Genomic DNA, 17,385 nt, shown 5'->3' on the forward strand with positions numbered 1-17,385 from the left:
AGCAAAGATTCTGAGTTCTGACTCTCTTTTCCATACTGAAAATTTAAGGTGGTTCTATGGGCAGTGCGTATTTGTATGCAGTAGTTTCCTTAAACACAGAGCCTTAAACACGATGTTATCCGAGGTGTGTGTAATGGAGAAATTCATGGAGGGAGAGGAGATGGCAGTTATGGGATCTGGAAAGTTTTATGACCTTGTGCTAATCAACTTGTCTGTGCTTCAGTCTCTTCTCCTGCTAAAAGGGATATGAAGAAGAGAATCCACTTTATATGATTGTTGTAAAGATATAAATGGCTTAAAACACACTTTTATATTTTAGCTAGCATCATCATTAACATCAACATGACCACCACGACCACAGGTTTTATGATCCAAAGGCTTTCTTATCATGGGATCCAAATTCATTGATATCACATTGGTGATTTGCCTGTTCATGACAGATTGATTGGAAGGAAACCAATATTTCTTAAGAATCCATGGGCAAATAAAGAATGATTCATGGAGAAAAAAGAAGGTTGACTTAATTATTAGTGGGTGGGAGGCTCTGTGTGATAACTCATTCATTAATTCATTTAATCAACAAATGGGTATGGAGCATCTAGCAGCATTTTATACATGTTCAAGACAGGAAATGCATCTGTGAAACTGGTAAATATCCCTGTCTTCATGAGGATTATAGTCATCACTCTAAGTATGTGTCAATTGTGCTGGTTTTCCTGTGATACAAAACCTAGTGGGGACAAAAGAGACAAAACATGCATGGTCCCTAAAACCTGCAAAAAGTTTCAATAACATTATTGGCATGACATCTTCTTATAGGTTACAGCATTTTAAAGAGTCATCCAACTTCCAAGCAAGGTACTGGACGCCATCTAGTTAAATTGTCTAGTTACACAGGTCAGAAACTGAAGCACCGGACTGCACTGATGACCCATTTAGACTTTGGTGTCTTAGATGGGCAACTACATCGCTGCTTTTACTGGGAATGGTGAGCTGGCCTTTCTAATACCTTGTTGTTGAGTTAGACTAGAGTTGCAAGTGTTGTTCTCTGGACTGATGCTAAGCAGGCTGCAGCATCATTACCCAAGAGAAGGTAATATTAAAACTATGCTTTTGACTTAGTTAGTCTGTGGATTCTTACTTGTACGTCTTTCCAGAGGAAGTTTCAGAGTTATTGTGAGTAGAGTGCAAACCACTGACTAGCTGATGCCAACAAAAGACCCTATTGTGAAGAGATTCTTCCCCTTGTCTGGACCTCAAGTTTCATGTGTTTCGGGTACAGAAAGACAGTGGAAAATGACAATCATGCAGTTGATAAAAATGTGCCTAATGAAGAAAACAGAATGTTATTAAATTTTTTAGAAACTTTATCTTGGTTAAAGCAGAAGTATCATAACATTGCCCTGATGAACTGTCCATGCAGGAATGATAAAACCTTTAAAAGACCAAACTGCATTTCCTGTACTATTGATAGGTTTATTGTATATATATATATATATATATATATATATATATATATGTATGTATTTCCCTGTACAGAGACAATAAAATGAACTGTGCTATTACACATGTGAGGCAACTACAACTGTCAAAATAAATAGTGTAAACACAAAATATACAAAAATAATCCCAAATCTAAAAAAATGAAATTAAAAGGCCATGAAAGTATATGTGTGTACAATGAAATGATTCACCAAGTCATGTCATATCATAGCAACACATTTCTGCGGATGTAAAGACAACTTGAAGTCATTTACATTGGTAGGAAGTCTTTTCATATACGCATATATTCATATTTTCCAAGTAGAGCCACCATCATTAGTGGATAAGATTATGTAGTATTGGGGATAGTTTAAAATATAATTATAAGTAAAGTATAAAAAGATTTTTACCAAAAGATGGATACCACCATCAGCCTATTTCAAGAACAGCCGTCCTAAAAAACACTCAAACTTTTTTCAAATTTTATGTGGCTTGAAAACACTACCATAATTAATATCAAGAATACAATGACTTTTGTTTTAAAAAGAGTTTGCACATAAAGCAAAAATTGGCAAGAATGAACCATTTTGCTGGTCTTGCAAAAAGTGGTAATAAATCACTTTGCACTGGGATAGTGTGCTCATTCTCACCATAACTAACAATTTCCACCTGCAAAACTTCATCCAGTGTATTACACCTGAGTGCTCATTAGGGCAGTAAGGTTCCCAAAGGAAAATCAGACAAGCTAGCTTTCAACTCTGTGAATTAGAGTACCCAAGGGGAATAAGATGAATGAGGCACCTTCACTTTTGGTCTTATTAAACCTCAGACATAGAACCCAGCTAGAAAGAGGAACACGTAAAATTTTTCCTCACAGGTCAAAATAAAAAGGATAAAAGAAAAATGGGGAAAAAAGAAACAAAAACAAAAACAGAAAAAATACAATTCAGTGGTTAGTAGTTTCACAACAACATGAATGAAACTGAAGAATATTATGCCAAGTAATATAGCCAGTCAATGAAAGACAAATACCATATGATCTCACCTTTAACAGGAACCTAAACAACAAAACAAACAAACAAACAAAATATAACCAAAGACACTGAAATAGAGAACAGGCTGACAGGGAGGAGAGGGAAGAGGGGAGGGAATTTCAGGGGAAGAGGGGAAGGATTCACAGGAACAAGTATAAAGGACACATGGACAAAAACTAAGGGGAGTTGGAAATGGGAGGGAGGTGTGGAGCACTGTGGGATGGGCTGGGATGGGATAAAAGACAGAAAACTGTACTTGAACAATAATTAAATAAAATTTTAAAAATGAAATGAATATGTAAGAGAAAATTTTAGGTGCCAGAAATTCCTTTTCTGGGTATTTACCACCTCCCCACCAAAGTTGAAAGGAAGTTCTTGAAGAGATATTTGTATTCATATTTATAGCAGCATTAATCACAGTAATTATAACATGAAAGCAACCCAATTGTCCACTGATGAATGAACAGACAGACATAATTTGGTACGCACATACAGTAAGATATTATTTACCCTTAAAAAAGAAGAAAATTTTGCAATGTGCTACTAACTGGATAAACTCTGAGAATATTTTGTCAAATGAAATAATCCAGTCACTGAAGACAAATACTGAGATTCCACTTATAAGAGATACTTAGAGGAGTCCAAATCAATGAAACAGAGAATAGAATGGCAGTTGGTTGGGGCTGGGAGAAGTAGGGAATAGATAATTTCTGTTTAATAGGTATAAAGTTTCAGTTTTACAAGATGAGTTATAGAAATAGAGAGGAGTGATATTATACAAAATTATGAATGTATTTAATATCACTGAATTGCATATTTTATCACATAAAATTTGACAAAGAGAAACTATATTATGCACAATACTTAGTGTTCATATTTTTAGAGGTGTTATGTATAGCACCATATAGAAATTCCTCTGAATAGTGTGAAAAAACATTTCAACTAAATGTTTCCAATGACCTTGAAACAGATTTAGATTCCTCGAATTATCTTTTCTCATATTTTCAAGATAAGTAGGAAATACAAAATTGTTAGTTTATAGTGACTTTATTTTTATAATGCTAAGCTCATTCTAAAGGAAGTCTAAGAGGTAAAATAACAGCATGTTACATAACTATATAATGGCAAAAACACCTACTATTTATGACATGTATACATGTATTAGAAAATATATATTATTAACAGAGCTTGAAAATTGTTTTACACAACTCTAGTTGGAAATCCATCAAACAGCGTATGTTCATTGAGCATCTATATTGCTCGAAAATGTAGGTCTGACATTAGGAAGGATTTCAGAAAATTTAGTCCTTATTTTTGTAGTATACAGTATTTTTTTTCAGAAAAAGTCTCACACAGATAACATGTTGTACATTAATACATTTTCCTCATGCAATTCTCTGCACACATGAAAATTAACATTTCCTCAATTGATTTTAGAGAATGAAAATCATGGCTTCAGAAATTATAAAGTGGTAGGAAAGAAATTTAAACCAATGTGCCAAGACTTCTCATCTGGGACTTTAGGTGCTACAGCATTCTTTGCCTAGCAGGACAGAACATCAAGGGTCTGATAGTAAGGAACACGATTCAGTTACACTAGTGGGTCCTTGTATTCATGGAAAGCTTCCTGGAAGAAGTGGAAATCATAAACCAGGCATCAGGAAAATGGAAAGGAATTACAAAAACAAGAAAAATTGTCCTGGCTGGTGTAGCCCTGTGGATTGAGCTTGGGTGGGCAAACCAAAGGGTCACTGGTTCCATTCCCAGTCAGGGCACATGCCTGGGTTGCTGGTCAGGTCCCCAGTAGGGGGTGCAGGAGAGGCAACCACACATTGATGTTTCTCTCTCCCTTCTCTTCTCTCTAAAAATAAATAAATAAAATCTTTTTTAAAAAAGAAAAAATATAAATAAAAAAGAGAAAGATTATAGATGGAGAAATAAAGTAAAAAAGACTTAAAAGCAGCAGCAATGAGACCTACAAAAATTGATTAACCATGGAATCAAGTAGAGATCCCAGCATTCTATTAAAGTGTCCATGGAAAAGAAGGTCTTGATATGTCATCATTATAAGTATAGGTGGAGTTGTTGCAGTATCACAGGAAAAGAATTTCCCGAGACCTGCATGGGAAGATGGGGTCCCATGGTAAACTTTACTGATGATGTAAAATTAAAGGGGTTTTGCTCCTGACTTCCCAATGTCCCATCTCCACCCTTCTCACCATGGAAAAGGTCCGATCCTGTCCTCAGCAAATCCAAGACAAAAGCCACTGTCCAGAGTTTCTGCTCCGTATTAAAGCCCAGTCCAGTCGAACCTCTGTCTAGCGAGCGTGTGTTTCCTTTTGCTGCCTGTTGCTGTGCACCCTCCTGGAACCTGTGCGTGGGGTCTGTGCGGTTTTGGACCATACCCCTGCTAGGGCCACATGGCTGTGAAGGAAGAGTGCATGGGTGCATGGTGCAAGTGCAGGGTATCTGCGAGTGAGCAAATAAGAGAGGCGGGGCAGAGAAAGAGAACTAGCTTCTTTGTTACCCTGGGATTATATATTTTGGGCTTGGAAAAGACCAGCGCTTTTTCAAAATGACTACATGATTTCCCATTTTTTGCAGGATTTTGATGGGTTTACACCCTCTAGTTAGAATGACAGGCCTCTATGGTCAGTACTTCTCCCTGGGCCCCCAGAAATCTGGTATGGAAGTAGAGGGGGAGGAGTGTGAATTCCCTCCGTGGAGCAATACTATGATTCCCTGGGGTGTGACGGGCTGGAGCTTCCGGTGAAGCAAATAGGCTCATGCTCCTCAGTTTATTAAGCTCAATATCTAAGTCTCTATACTTTCCTCTTTTTAACATTGATAATTAATTAAATATCAATGACAAATATAGGGTTACCAAAATATAAGGTATATTTTTTGTTTTAGTTTTCTATTATATTGATAACCCATTAGCTTTCTTAAAAGATGCTGTATAATTATATGGTATTTTAAATTAAGAAGCGATGTTAAAACCATATTAAATATTCAAACAAGAGTGGTCTCATTAATCTCTCAATCAAATGTACTCTTCATTCATGAGGAATCTAGCACTAGTAGCAGAAAATAATTGGCATCTGGAATTTTATTTGGATTCTAGGAAGAAAGGCTGTGAGTTCAATGCCCTTTTGATCTCATTGTTCTTAAACACAATGTCGCAAAAGCTTGTATTACTTGGCCCCCCTAGAAAGTGAAGTCTGAAGACAGAGACATTATTGGGGTCTCAGCAGAATGACACGTCTTTTCCTGCCAACCTTTTTTCTTGGTTGACCTTGGGTGGTATAGTGCTCGCTTTCTCCTTTGTCTGTTGCTGTGAATTTTTTGATGGGTAGCCACAGATTACTGAAGAGTTTAGTGTGATTGTCAAATACAGTGCATTGAAATGTATTTTAATTACCCCTTAAGATGTTTGGTGAGCATAGTTTTTTTATCTTAACTCTTAGAAATACAATGTTTTTCAAAGAATATATTTAGAATATTTATAAAAAGGAAGAATTATTCTGAAGATGGATGGATGGCAACAAGTAGCTGGCTGCTCTTGTGATTTCCAGCGCTGAATAGACCGGGATTGAGGGAAATGGAAACACGAATGAAAGCAAAGGCGGGAGAACATAGAAAGAATGAATTTTCCCTGGAAGCTAAACTGTAGAGCTCATACCTCTGTTACATCTCTTACTACATTTAGGGCTCCTTTTCTAGACCCTCTGGGGCTTTTTTTTTTTAACCTGCACTAAATGTTCTCCCCATTAAAGCTCTCACTTTTTAAAACCTGTGGGGTAAAGGAAAGTGCTTTATCCCTCTACTGTTTAAAGGGCAATTAAATTTGCAGTATCTCCCAGAAAAAAAATATCAAACCAGACTCTTCTCTCACAAAATGAGAGTAATACGAGTAAAATAAGTCAGTATAAGATTGCTCTGAGCACAAACAACATTCCGCTGAAAGCTTCTTTCAAAAACAGCCATAAAAGCATTCTCTTGTCAACGTTACATTTTGGGGAGTGAGTAATTGACAGAGTCTGCACTACTTACTATAATGAAAGAATCTAAACGTAACATGAGTTCTTAATTACCACTTAGTTTAAACCCTCATTTCAAAAATAAGGACAACACATCCCAGGAAGGTTAAGAATAAGAACGGTGACCTTGGAGCTCTTGGCCTTGCATTCTCAACTGCATTGGCCATCGAATTTTTTTGATACTTCATTTAGACTTCTTCCCCGTCTAGATAATTCCATAACTGCCTCATGTAATTTTACAGCTTTATTCAGTCTTTTGCACTGTTTTTGTCCTGTATTTCACTTCCATAGACAATAATTGTGTTCTTTCTTACATGCTGCTGTGACAGAACAATATATTGAGGTATTAATTTTTTGTTGTTTTATTGTCCTGGTACTCACTCCCCTTGCCATTTCCAAGAAGGGAAATGTACCTCGTGAATATCTGTGATCAAGGAAGAAGCAGATTTAGACAGAGGAAAGCTAGTTCCAAGGCAGACGGCACCTGGCTGGGCAGCACACACACCCCAGCAGCGTCCCACTGAATAATCAAGGGGCATTACATCGTCTGGGGTCGTTTGGTGCCCAGCCTTCACAACTCTGGTAGCACCGTTACATCTTCTTTCTTTTTTTCAAAAATGAAAATCTCATTTTGTAAGCCCCAAGGTGTGTAGGGATGGCAGGGGAAATTGTAAATGAGGACGGCAGACTGATTTGAAGCACGTGCACATTTATTGTACGAAGGAAATGCCCACAGGCTGTGTGAGGTTGGGCAAGATGACTTCTCTGCACTAGTCCATGTTGACAGATCTACAAATTTTTCAAGGGAGTAAAAAAAATCTGTAATTTAAAAAGCTTGTTTTAATAAATAAAATATTGTGTTTGTCAAAATAAAATCTAGCTAAAATAAAATCTTCAGAGGAAATTTAAACCATACACTTTAAGGTTGGAAACTTTGACAGGGTCACTTTCTCAGTACTGTTCTAGCTGACACAAGTTGGTATAAAGAGGTGGTAAATCACCTTGAGGGAGGGAAAGAAAAAAGACTAAATATTAGAAGAGAAGAGTTAGAGCCCCATGATTGAGAACAAGATCAGGATTCTGAGGACCCTGGGAAGAGAGCCCTAACCCATCACTTCACTGGGCCTCTGGACTGGACTGGCCATCGGAGAGGGATGCCGCGGGATGAACTTCAGAGGGGTGAGCCATCAACGTAAAGCTGCCTCAACAAAGATCCGTACGCACACACTAAGGCAACAAAGTAACATGCCTTCAAGGGAGGATGCACATTTGACAAATGAGCATAAAAATTGATGAGTGCTGATCACAATGCAGAAAGACCTTTACACATTTTTTTAGTGTCTCAAATTGTTATCGGTGAAAAATAAGTTCTAGTGGTGTGGAGAGGGAAAACATTTCCTGAGAGCCACATGGGTGGATGAGGCTCTGTGGTATGGTTTATTGATGATGTGAAATTAAGGGGGTTCTCCTTCTGACTTTCCAATGTCCCATATCCATCCATTTCACCAGGGAAAAAGTCCAGCCATGTCCTAAGCCAGACCAAGACAAGAGACAATGTCCGGAGTTTGTATCCATACTGAAGCACAATCCAGTTCAGCATCCAGCTAGCTTAGTATGTCTCTGGCTGCAGCTCATAGCTGTATGTGGTTCTCTCCTGGAGTCTGTGTGTATGGGGCCCACTGTGGCCATGGGCCAAGCTGCTAGGAGTACATGGCTATGGAGAGAGGACCTGTGAGCACATAGTATAAGTGCAGTTTCCCAAGCAAGATGAGAGAGAGAGAGAGATCTCAGTCCTTTGGAGCTCATAGTCAGTGGTGTGGGCCCCAGTAGCTACTAGACCCACATGGTCACATGCTTCCAGACAAGAAAGCACAGAAAACAATGGGGCAAGTGCATCACTGGGGGAGGGAGAGGGAGAGAGAGAGAGAGAGAGAGAGAGAGAGAGAATGCTAACTTCTTGGTTCTGTTACATTACCTTGAATTTAGGATGTACCAGGTATCTTTTCAAAATAACCAATCAACTTCCTAGGCTGTTGCAGGCATTGGATGTGTTTATACCCCAGGTTAAACCGAGAGGCCTCTTCAGTTGTGCACTTCCCCCTGACCCCCCAGTAATCTGGTAGTCCAGGGGAGAAGGGAGAATGTTAACTCCCTTGGTGGAGCACAATGTTGTGATTCCCCCAGAGTATGAAAAGCTGTAGCATCCTGGTGAAGCAAAGAGGTTCCCGTTTCCTGCGTCCCAGTCTACTAAGCGCAACATCTAGTCCCCTTTGCTCCCCTTCTCAATCTATAGCTAAACACCGATGCTAACAAAATCAGTTATGATATCCTGAATAGGATATAGGAAGTCCCCAGTGATGACGGAGAAGAATCTTTTGTCATAATCCTTAGAGAGTAAAGGTATTAAGAGTGACAAAGTTATATCATATAATTTATAGCATTAGTCAGCTAGGGTCGCCATAACAAAATGCCACAGACTGAGTGACTCACACAATAGGAGTGCAGTTTCTGGTGAGGTCTCTCTCCTCAGCTTGAAGATTGCCAGATTCTCCTTGTGTCCTCACATTACCTTTTCTCTCTTTCTCTGTCTCTTCATATTATTATAAACACATCAGTTCCATTGGATTAGGGCCAAAATTTATGGCATTATTTAACCCTAATTTCACCTGAATGGCCCAAACTCCAAATACTCTCATATTCATAAGGCTTTGACTTACAAATTTTGAGGGGACATAATTCACTTCAGAATGCTAATAAGAGTTTGAATAAAAGTGTGTATCTTGTTTCCATCCAAGAAACTTTAAAGGCAACAGAAATTTATTTATTTATATTTCTTTTTAAAAAATATATTTTATTGATTATAACATTACAGTTGTTGTTCTCTTCTCCCCTTCATTCTCTTCCACCCGCACACTCCCTCCCCTACCATTCTCCCCTCCTTAGTTTATAACCACGTGTCTCAATTTCTTTAGACTCTATATTTCCCCCACTATTCTCACCCTCCCTCCTATCTATTTTCTACCTACTGTCTATGCTATTTTCTGTACCTTCTCCCCCCTTCTCCTCTTCCCACTCCCCTGTTGCTAACCCTCCATGTGTTCTTCATTTCTATGGTTCCGTTCCTGATCTAGCTGTCCTCTTGGTTTGCTTTTGTTTTAGGTGTGATTGTTGATAACTGTGAGTTTGCTATCCTTTCACTGTTTATGTTTTTCATCTTCTTTTCTTTAGATAAGTCCCTTTAACATTTCATATAATAAGGGCTTGGTGATGATGAACTCCTTAAATTTGATCTTATCTGAGAAGCACCTTATCTGTCCTTCCATTCTAAATGAAAACTTTGCTGGATAAAGCAATCTTGGATGTAGGTCTTTGGATTTCATGACTTGGAATACTTCTTTCTAGCCCCTTCTTGCCTGTAAGGTCTCTTTTGAGAAATCTGCTGACAGTCTGAAGGGAACTCCTTTGTAGGTGACTGTCCCCTTATCTCTTGCTGCTTCTAGGAACACCTAGGGCTCCACTCCTCATATGTAACAGGCATGAACAGTCCAAAATATGGCTCAAGAGGAACGCAAAGCCCCAGAGCCGATAAATCTAAGCAAAAAAGAAATAGCGAACCTCTCAGATGCACAGTTCAAAACACTGGTCATCAGGATGCTCACAGAACTGGTTGAGTATAGTCACAAATTAGAGGGACATATGAAGGCTAAACTAATTGAAATGAAGGGAGATGCACAGGAAACCAATAGTGATGGAAAGGAAACTGGGACTCAAATCAATGGAGTGGACCAGAAGGAAGAAAGAAAGATCCAACCAGAAAGGAATGAAGAAATAAGAATTCAAAAAAATGAGGAGAGGCTTAGGAACCTCCAGGACATCTTTAAACGTTCCAACATCCAGATTATAGGGGTACCAGAAGGGGGAAAGAAACAGCCACGAGTGGAAAACATATTTGAACAAATAATAAAGGAGATCTTCCCCAGTCTGGCAAAGGAAATAGACTTCCAGGAAATCCAGGAAGCTCAGAGAGTGCCAAAGAAGTTGAACCCAAGAAGGAACACACCAAGGCACATCATAATTACATTAGCCAAGATTAAAATGAAGGAGAGAATCCTAGAAATTTAATACAAAGGTATATGTCTAACCAAACACACAAGAATAATCTAGAAGGGCACTGGGTGAGCAAGGCAATGTCAATGAAACTGTAAAAGTTTGGAAGTAGGTAGATGTGTGGCAGTAGACTTAACAGAGCATAAAATGATCAGGAGGTAAAAAGAAGCAAGAGAATTTGCTACAGAACTTTCAAAAGCCTCCAGATTTGGAGGCGCCAGAATCTCTGAAGGTGGATGTAGGGAGGATGAAAGCTGTAGGATTGAATAAAAATGCACAATTTAATTAAAATTTCCAAACATTTTCTTTCCCTCACGATGCTAGGCTCCCACCCCTTTTCTGGCAAGATGAGGATGGGGGCTGATTTGTTCTTTGGTTAATTTACACTAGAAATATTTCAGACTTTAGGACAGCTGACACCATCATCAAAAATGACATTAATGCACAAGACTGGATCATAGGATTGTCTTCTGAAAAAGTGGGAACCCCTTTTTATTTTCCTTTCTCATGTCCCAGAAAAATGACATACAGAATTATATGTAATTCGGGAAACTAGAGAAATACATTCAGAAGGAATAGATTGATATAAGAAAAATGACTAAAAGGATCATATAATTTTTGCATCCTATGACAAAATGACTGAGACATTGTACAGAAAAGTGACCTGTCACAAGGGCATCCATCCAACTTTTGGATGCTTTCTTAAATGTGAATAGATTACCAGACTAGGAAATAGTTTACAGAAAACCGTTGTTTCTTTGACGTTCCTTATACTTCCTTCCTAGGAGGGGTTTTCAGGAGCACAACACTGGCCTTTTCTGTACACCTTTTCTCACCCCTTCCCACCCTAGGGGGTGGGGGTGGGGTGGATTTTGTAAGTGGTGAGCACAGCTGAGGCTGAAGCAAGGCGAGGTATTCTTAAGTAGTGACACACAGAACAATGTTTGCTATTTTTTGAATCTCAAAGTTGCTGATTTTCATGTGTGCTACAAGTCAATACAGGTTATTAGTGTTAAGCCTGGCAATCAGCCCTATATCAGCTTCTGATAATTCTGTTTCTCAACGGGCAGTTTCCTTCTGCCTAAGCTATTCTGTGGCAAAGGGTAGAAGTAGCCACTACGGCACCATAGTAAAAACAGCTTCTCAGTAAAGTGTGAGGCTATGTTACTAGGCCAGTCTTTAAAAAATCAAATTAAAAAAAGCAGCACCAAATGCCAAAATTATAGACCTCACAGGGAAATGGACTCTGAGTTTTGAATAGGCTCTGTGAGAAAGGATGACAGATGCCATAAGGCCAGGGGGATGGGGTTGCAAATGATACACTAAATTTTGCAAAAATGTACCAACAATTTGAATGCCACCCTCTGACACTGAAGCTAGTGTTTATAGGTAGGTTCCCACTCCACTCACACTTCCCCAAAATGATGTAGTGAATACGATGTGCTCTTTGAAATCTCTGGGTGAGAAAGTTTCACAGTGGAGTTCGAGTCTAAGGCCATGGTGTCTAGGCAATTGGCACGCATTGGTATCTGTTGAAGCAGAAACCGACTTTTTTTTCATGTATCTTCTTACACTCAGATGAAACTGAATCATTGTTTCACATTTTGGCAACTATGACGACTGAGTTCTGAGAACATAGTTTTGCCTTGAAAACTGCTCTAAGAACAAAGAATTCCTTTGTCTTTTAAATAAGGCCAGTGCTTATTAACATCGTGTGCACTGTCAAACTGTTTCTACTATTTACAAGTAAAGTTTGTGAGAGTCCATGCCTTGTTTTAATGCAACACAGCTTTGTTGAATGAACTAGTCTCTTTTCAGTGAAAAATAGTCCAACTTGCACATCCCAGAGGAAGCTGTTCCTACCTGAGGGTTTGAAACTTTTCTAAATAAGATTGGCAAAAATGTGGGAAGAGAGCACTTTGCGTTTCATTTCACTGAAGTTCACTTCTTAAGCATGAGATGGTATGATTTAGATTTTAATTCAAGAGCTATTTATTTATTTGTGCTTCAATTTAAAGGAGAATTTGATTTTTATATTTTAATTTCCTTCTGTATGTTGCACTAGGACTAGGTTAACTTAACATTCACATTTCAAGCATCTCTGTAATGCCAAAGTCTTACCTCATTGCTTAATCTTTCACATGCTATGCGGAATAATGCAGCTGACTCTAATCTGGGCTGCATGACAGTGTGGATTTCAGATTTCGGTATGGGGTTGACTTGAAGCTGATTTATTTAATGTACAGTCTTGATCTATCTCATAGGTTTTCCAGGGCAAAATCTATATTTCCAATTGGTTTCCTGGGTGGGTACCTAAAGGAAATTTGTTGTAGAAATAGATTCATCACAGAGCTTATAAAACTTAGTCTCAAGGGCTCCTCACTTGCATGGCCTCCCTCCAAGGCCTTGGAATGGACCCAGCCATGTGTTCACACAGACATATGCATTGGCCATATTTTCAGCATTGAGTAGATTTCCCACGTTCTGGTATGACCGCTGACTCCTTTCTCTTTGACTTCACTTTCATCCCAGTTTTTCCCCTGTTGGGTGGTGTTTCAGGATCTGCACTTATTTCTTCAGTTTAAATAAAGAAAAGATGATTTGGAAACACATTTGGTGTTATTTTAGAGAGGTTCCAGGTGTGCACTCATGATAACGTTTGTGCAGGGTTCAAACACTGCTAGCTGTCTTGATAGAGAAGTGACTTCCAGTAATGCCGCTAGTGTCCAGCAACCTGACTCCATGGGCCTGGTGACAAACTGCACAGCTGGAGGTCATATAACTCAGACACCTTCCGTATGTCAGTATCAGAAGCATGTGGGTAATGGAGAAACAATCAGATGTGTAGAGCTGATATTCACTTTGGATCAAAAGTTACTAGGCACAGAAGAGATTTTCTTCCAACTGATGACTATTCAAAATCAACATTTCCTGTGTCAGTAAACTATTTAGTCATGAAGTATGGTTGATTTAAACTATACTACATTTTGTTTTAAAATAGGAACTGTGCAAATAGAATTTATCAATATCCCTATATTTTTTTCTTATAAACAAAAAAATGACTGCCTGAGGACACATTTTACTCATTTGAACTACGGATACTCAAAAATACATTTTTATCAACCATGACAAAAAAAGACTAGAATATGTTCCATTATTTCTATAGAAAATTATACTACAATTATTCTATTGGAAGAGAAAATCACAGAGAATAGAAGAAAATCAGTACTATAAATCATAACATCTACTTAGAGATATAAGAGAATAAATCTCTACCATAAAACAAGAAAACACTCAGAAAACCAGAAGCCGTGGAAACATGCACACAGTAGGAACGCTTGGAGGTTAAAAACATGATAGCAGAAATAAAAGTGGCAAAAGGAGGGCTTTTAAGATAAGCTTGACAAATATCTCCAGAAAAAAGACAAAAGAAACAGAACCAAAGATAAACAAGTGTAATAAGAGAGGCAATGTTTAAAGTAAGTTCATGTACTGAACTAGACTATTCAATTTATCTTTTACTGAAAAAAGTGGGAACAGAGAATGTGAGGGGAGAAAAGGATAAACTAAATGATTTGAAAAACATTTTGGATACACATAACTATCCATATTGAAAGATCTGACCAACTATTAATCACAGTGAATGAAAAAATAAACAGAGAGGAGTACAGCTCAGGAAATTTCAAATACTGGGGATGGAAGGAATGGCCCATGGAAGGAAACAAAGCCCGTGGAAAGAAATAGGATGAACAAAAAAGGTTTTATATACAGGAACGAGGGTCAGATTGGCTTTGAACTTTTGAGCAAGACTGGACACTGCTTTTCAAAACCCTGAAGAGAAATTATTTTCAAACTAATGTTTTATATGCAGACAACTTCTCAAACAACTCGTTGTCAAGTGTTGTTTGAATTATTTTCAGAAAGGCAAAGTTTCTAAATCAAAGTTTTTTTAAGGTACTCTTTCTCTCAGCAAGCCATTAAAGGATGTTCTTCAAAAGAGAGAGAGAGAGAGAAGAAGTTTTGGGTGAGATTCAAGGCAGAAGTGGACCCAACAAGAGGAGGAAAAGGAAGTGGTGGTGAAATTTGCTGTTTGCTAAGTGCACAGTGTGTCTGCACTTAGACAGTTTTGCAAATGAAAAGGTTTGTACATATACTGTATGCATCTTAATGCAGGCGTCAGCTTCTCTTGCTGCATAACAAATTGCCACAAACTTTACAAACTCAAAACAATACCCAATTATTGCCGCGTGGTTCTGTAGGTAGAAGGGCATGGACATGGATGGAGCCCTAAGGATCTCTTTGGGATCTCTCCGGGCAAACATCGAGGTGTTGGTTTGTCTGATTCCTTATTCTGGAGAATGTGAGAACCTGCCTCCAGGTTCACTCAGGTGGTTGTCAGGATTTAGTTCTGTGCTGCTTGTAGGACTGAGGTTCTTGTTTTCTTGCTGACTTTCGACAGGTCCATTCTCAGCTTTAAAGGGACATCTGCATCTCTTGGCTCCTGCTCCTCTCTGTGATGAAAGCCAGCCCTGGTGGGTTGAGTCCCTCTCACACTGTGAATCTCTCTGTTCTCCAAACCTGCCTCGTTTCTCCTGCCTGCTTTTCTACCACAGCTCTTTCAGTGGACCTTCTGCTGTCCTCTTTTCTTGTAAGGGCTCATGAAATTACATGTGGCTTTCCAGATACTCCACTGTAATCTCTCCATTTAAAGTCAGCTGATGAGCAACCTTAATTTTGTCTGCAAAATCATTTTGCAGCAGTATCTAAATTAGTGATTGATTGAATAAACGAAGAATCTTGGTGAATATCTTTAGAATCTATTCTGCTTGCCACATCGAATAATAGTACTTGAATCATCATAATAATATAAACACTGACTATTGATTTGACTGGAGTTTTTTTAAATGTAAAATTCTTGAGATGATTAGAGGGAAAGTATTTTTGCATGAATTTGAATTTTGGGGAGGAGGAGGAGGAGTGTAGGAGACCTAAAGTACCCTCCTATTACACAGAAATATCTCAATTTGAGAAAACTTGAAAAGAGGAGCAAATCACTTAGAAACATGGAGTTAAATACCAAGACAAATTAGCTAAATGAGTTAAAAGTGCATGCTTCTAAAAATATGATGAAGATTTGGGGGCAGAAAAGTACTTTTTGTAACCCTAAACCGTGTGATATTATTTTTGTAAATTAATGTTTTGTTTACTAAGTTATTCATGACTTTAATAAAAATTTAAATGAGGAGGAGCTTCATTAGAAATTGTGTCAATTTGTTCTTAAGTTATTGAGCCGTCCTTCTTAGAAATGGTATATGGGCTTCTCTTGAAAGGTTGTGGGTTACATTTTGTCTCTTCTCTGATATCGTTCTGTCCATGAACATTGGAACATGTTCATAAAAACAGGTGATGAGGCTAAGTTTGTGTACAAAATTAACATGCTCAAGTAAAGACTCAAATCTTGGACTCATTAGCTTTCTTGTAAATGAGCTATAATTGAAATCGGTTGACTGAATTTGAGAGCAGTAAGCTAGTGATTCCAAGAAGTGTATTTGAGTAGTTTACTTAGAGATTAGAATTTACTTAAAATGTATTTGAAAAGACATTTACCACTGATTGGTCAAAAATTTAACTCCCAAAACCAATGAGCTGTGTGTTAGCTTTAACTGTTACTATAGCTCCACTGTAAGGAGGTCGCATGTGTCAAAGGAAATAAAACTGAGTCCAGCTGTTATTATAAAACTTAGTTGTAATCTTGAACATCACCTTGTAAGGCTAGGACATTGTTATGGTCCCTTTCCCATAGTGAAAACTTTGGCTAAATTTGCTGATTTGAAGGCAAACAGTAAGCCTTGAGCATAGCAGTCATATTTTTAGAAAGTTATTATTTTACAAAGCAAACCGAGAAATGATACTTTTCAAGGTTATAATGCAAAATGTATTTTTGAAAAAGATTGCCATTGTGGAGATACATAATGTACTTTATATATTTTATTTTTTAATTATCCAAAGGGAATTGACTGAAGAATGCACATATGCTTTCTTGTTGACAGATAAACCCATTCATTCTAAGATTATGTAGAATATCAGATCGTTATTATTCATGATCCCAGCAAAATTTAAATTATTACAGATGCCAGGTAAATTTCTGTAGTAAATATTTAATGCTTAAAAATGAGCAGTTAGTCCTATTTAATAAAATAAAACAGATGCAGCTATTAATAACGTTTTAATGGGAATGAAAGGTGCAACAGAAAATGTAGATGTGTTCCATTGTTTGGTATCTCAGTAATCTAGAAGCTATGAAACATTCAGATTAAACATTAATCATTCATGGGACAATTAATTTTAATTAAGGCAAGCACAGAATCCCATATGGTTTTGGAGATCATCGTATTCATTAGTGCAAGTAGCCTGAGAGGAAATGTTTGGACTGTTTTGGTTGATGGCAGTGGTGGAAGGACGGCCTTGGAGACACCTGGGCCGACACCCTCTAATTTTTACCCTGCTTTGTCTCAGTGAGCAAGAATTCGTATCTAACAGTCTTTGGCATGATTGAGTGTGTGAGAAGAATTTATTCTGTGTAGTTTTCCTTTGAAAATCCTTATCACACACTGTGTTTTGTCCTTGGGAAACGGGATGCGCTCACTTCACGCATTTTCTGGATATGAGCTCCCTTGGTGTTCTTTTGAATATGCATATATTTCTTTCTTCCCCTGCATTCC

Source organism: Sturnira hondurensis, unplaced genomic scaffold (assembly GCF_014824575.4).
Source record: "Sturnira hondurensis isolate 20B ecotype Veracruz unplaced genomic scaffold, ASM1482457v3 Scaffold0000780, whole genome shotgun sequence".
Taxonomy (NCBI): Eukaryota; Metazoa; Chordata; class Mammalia; order Chiroptera; family Phyllostomidae; genus Sturnira; species Sturnira hondurensis.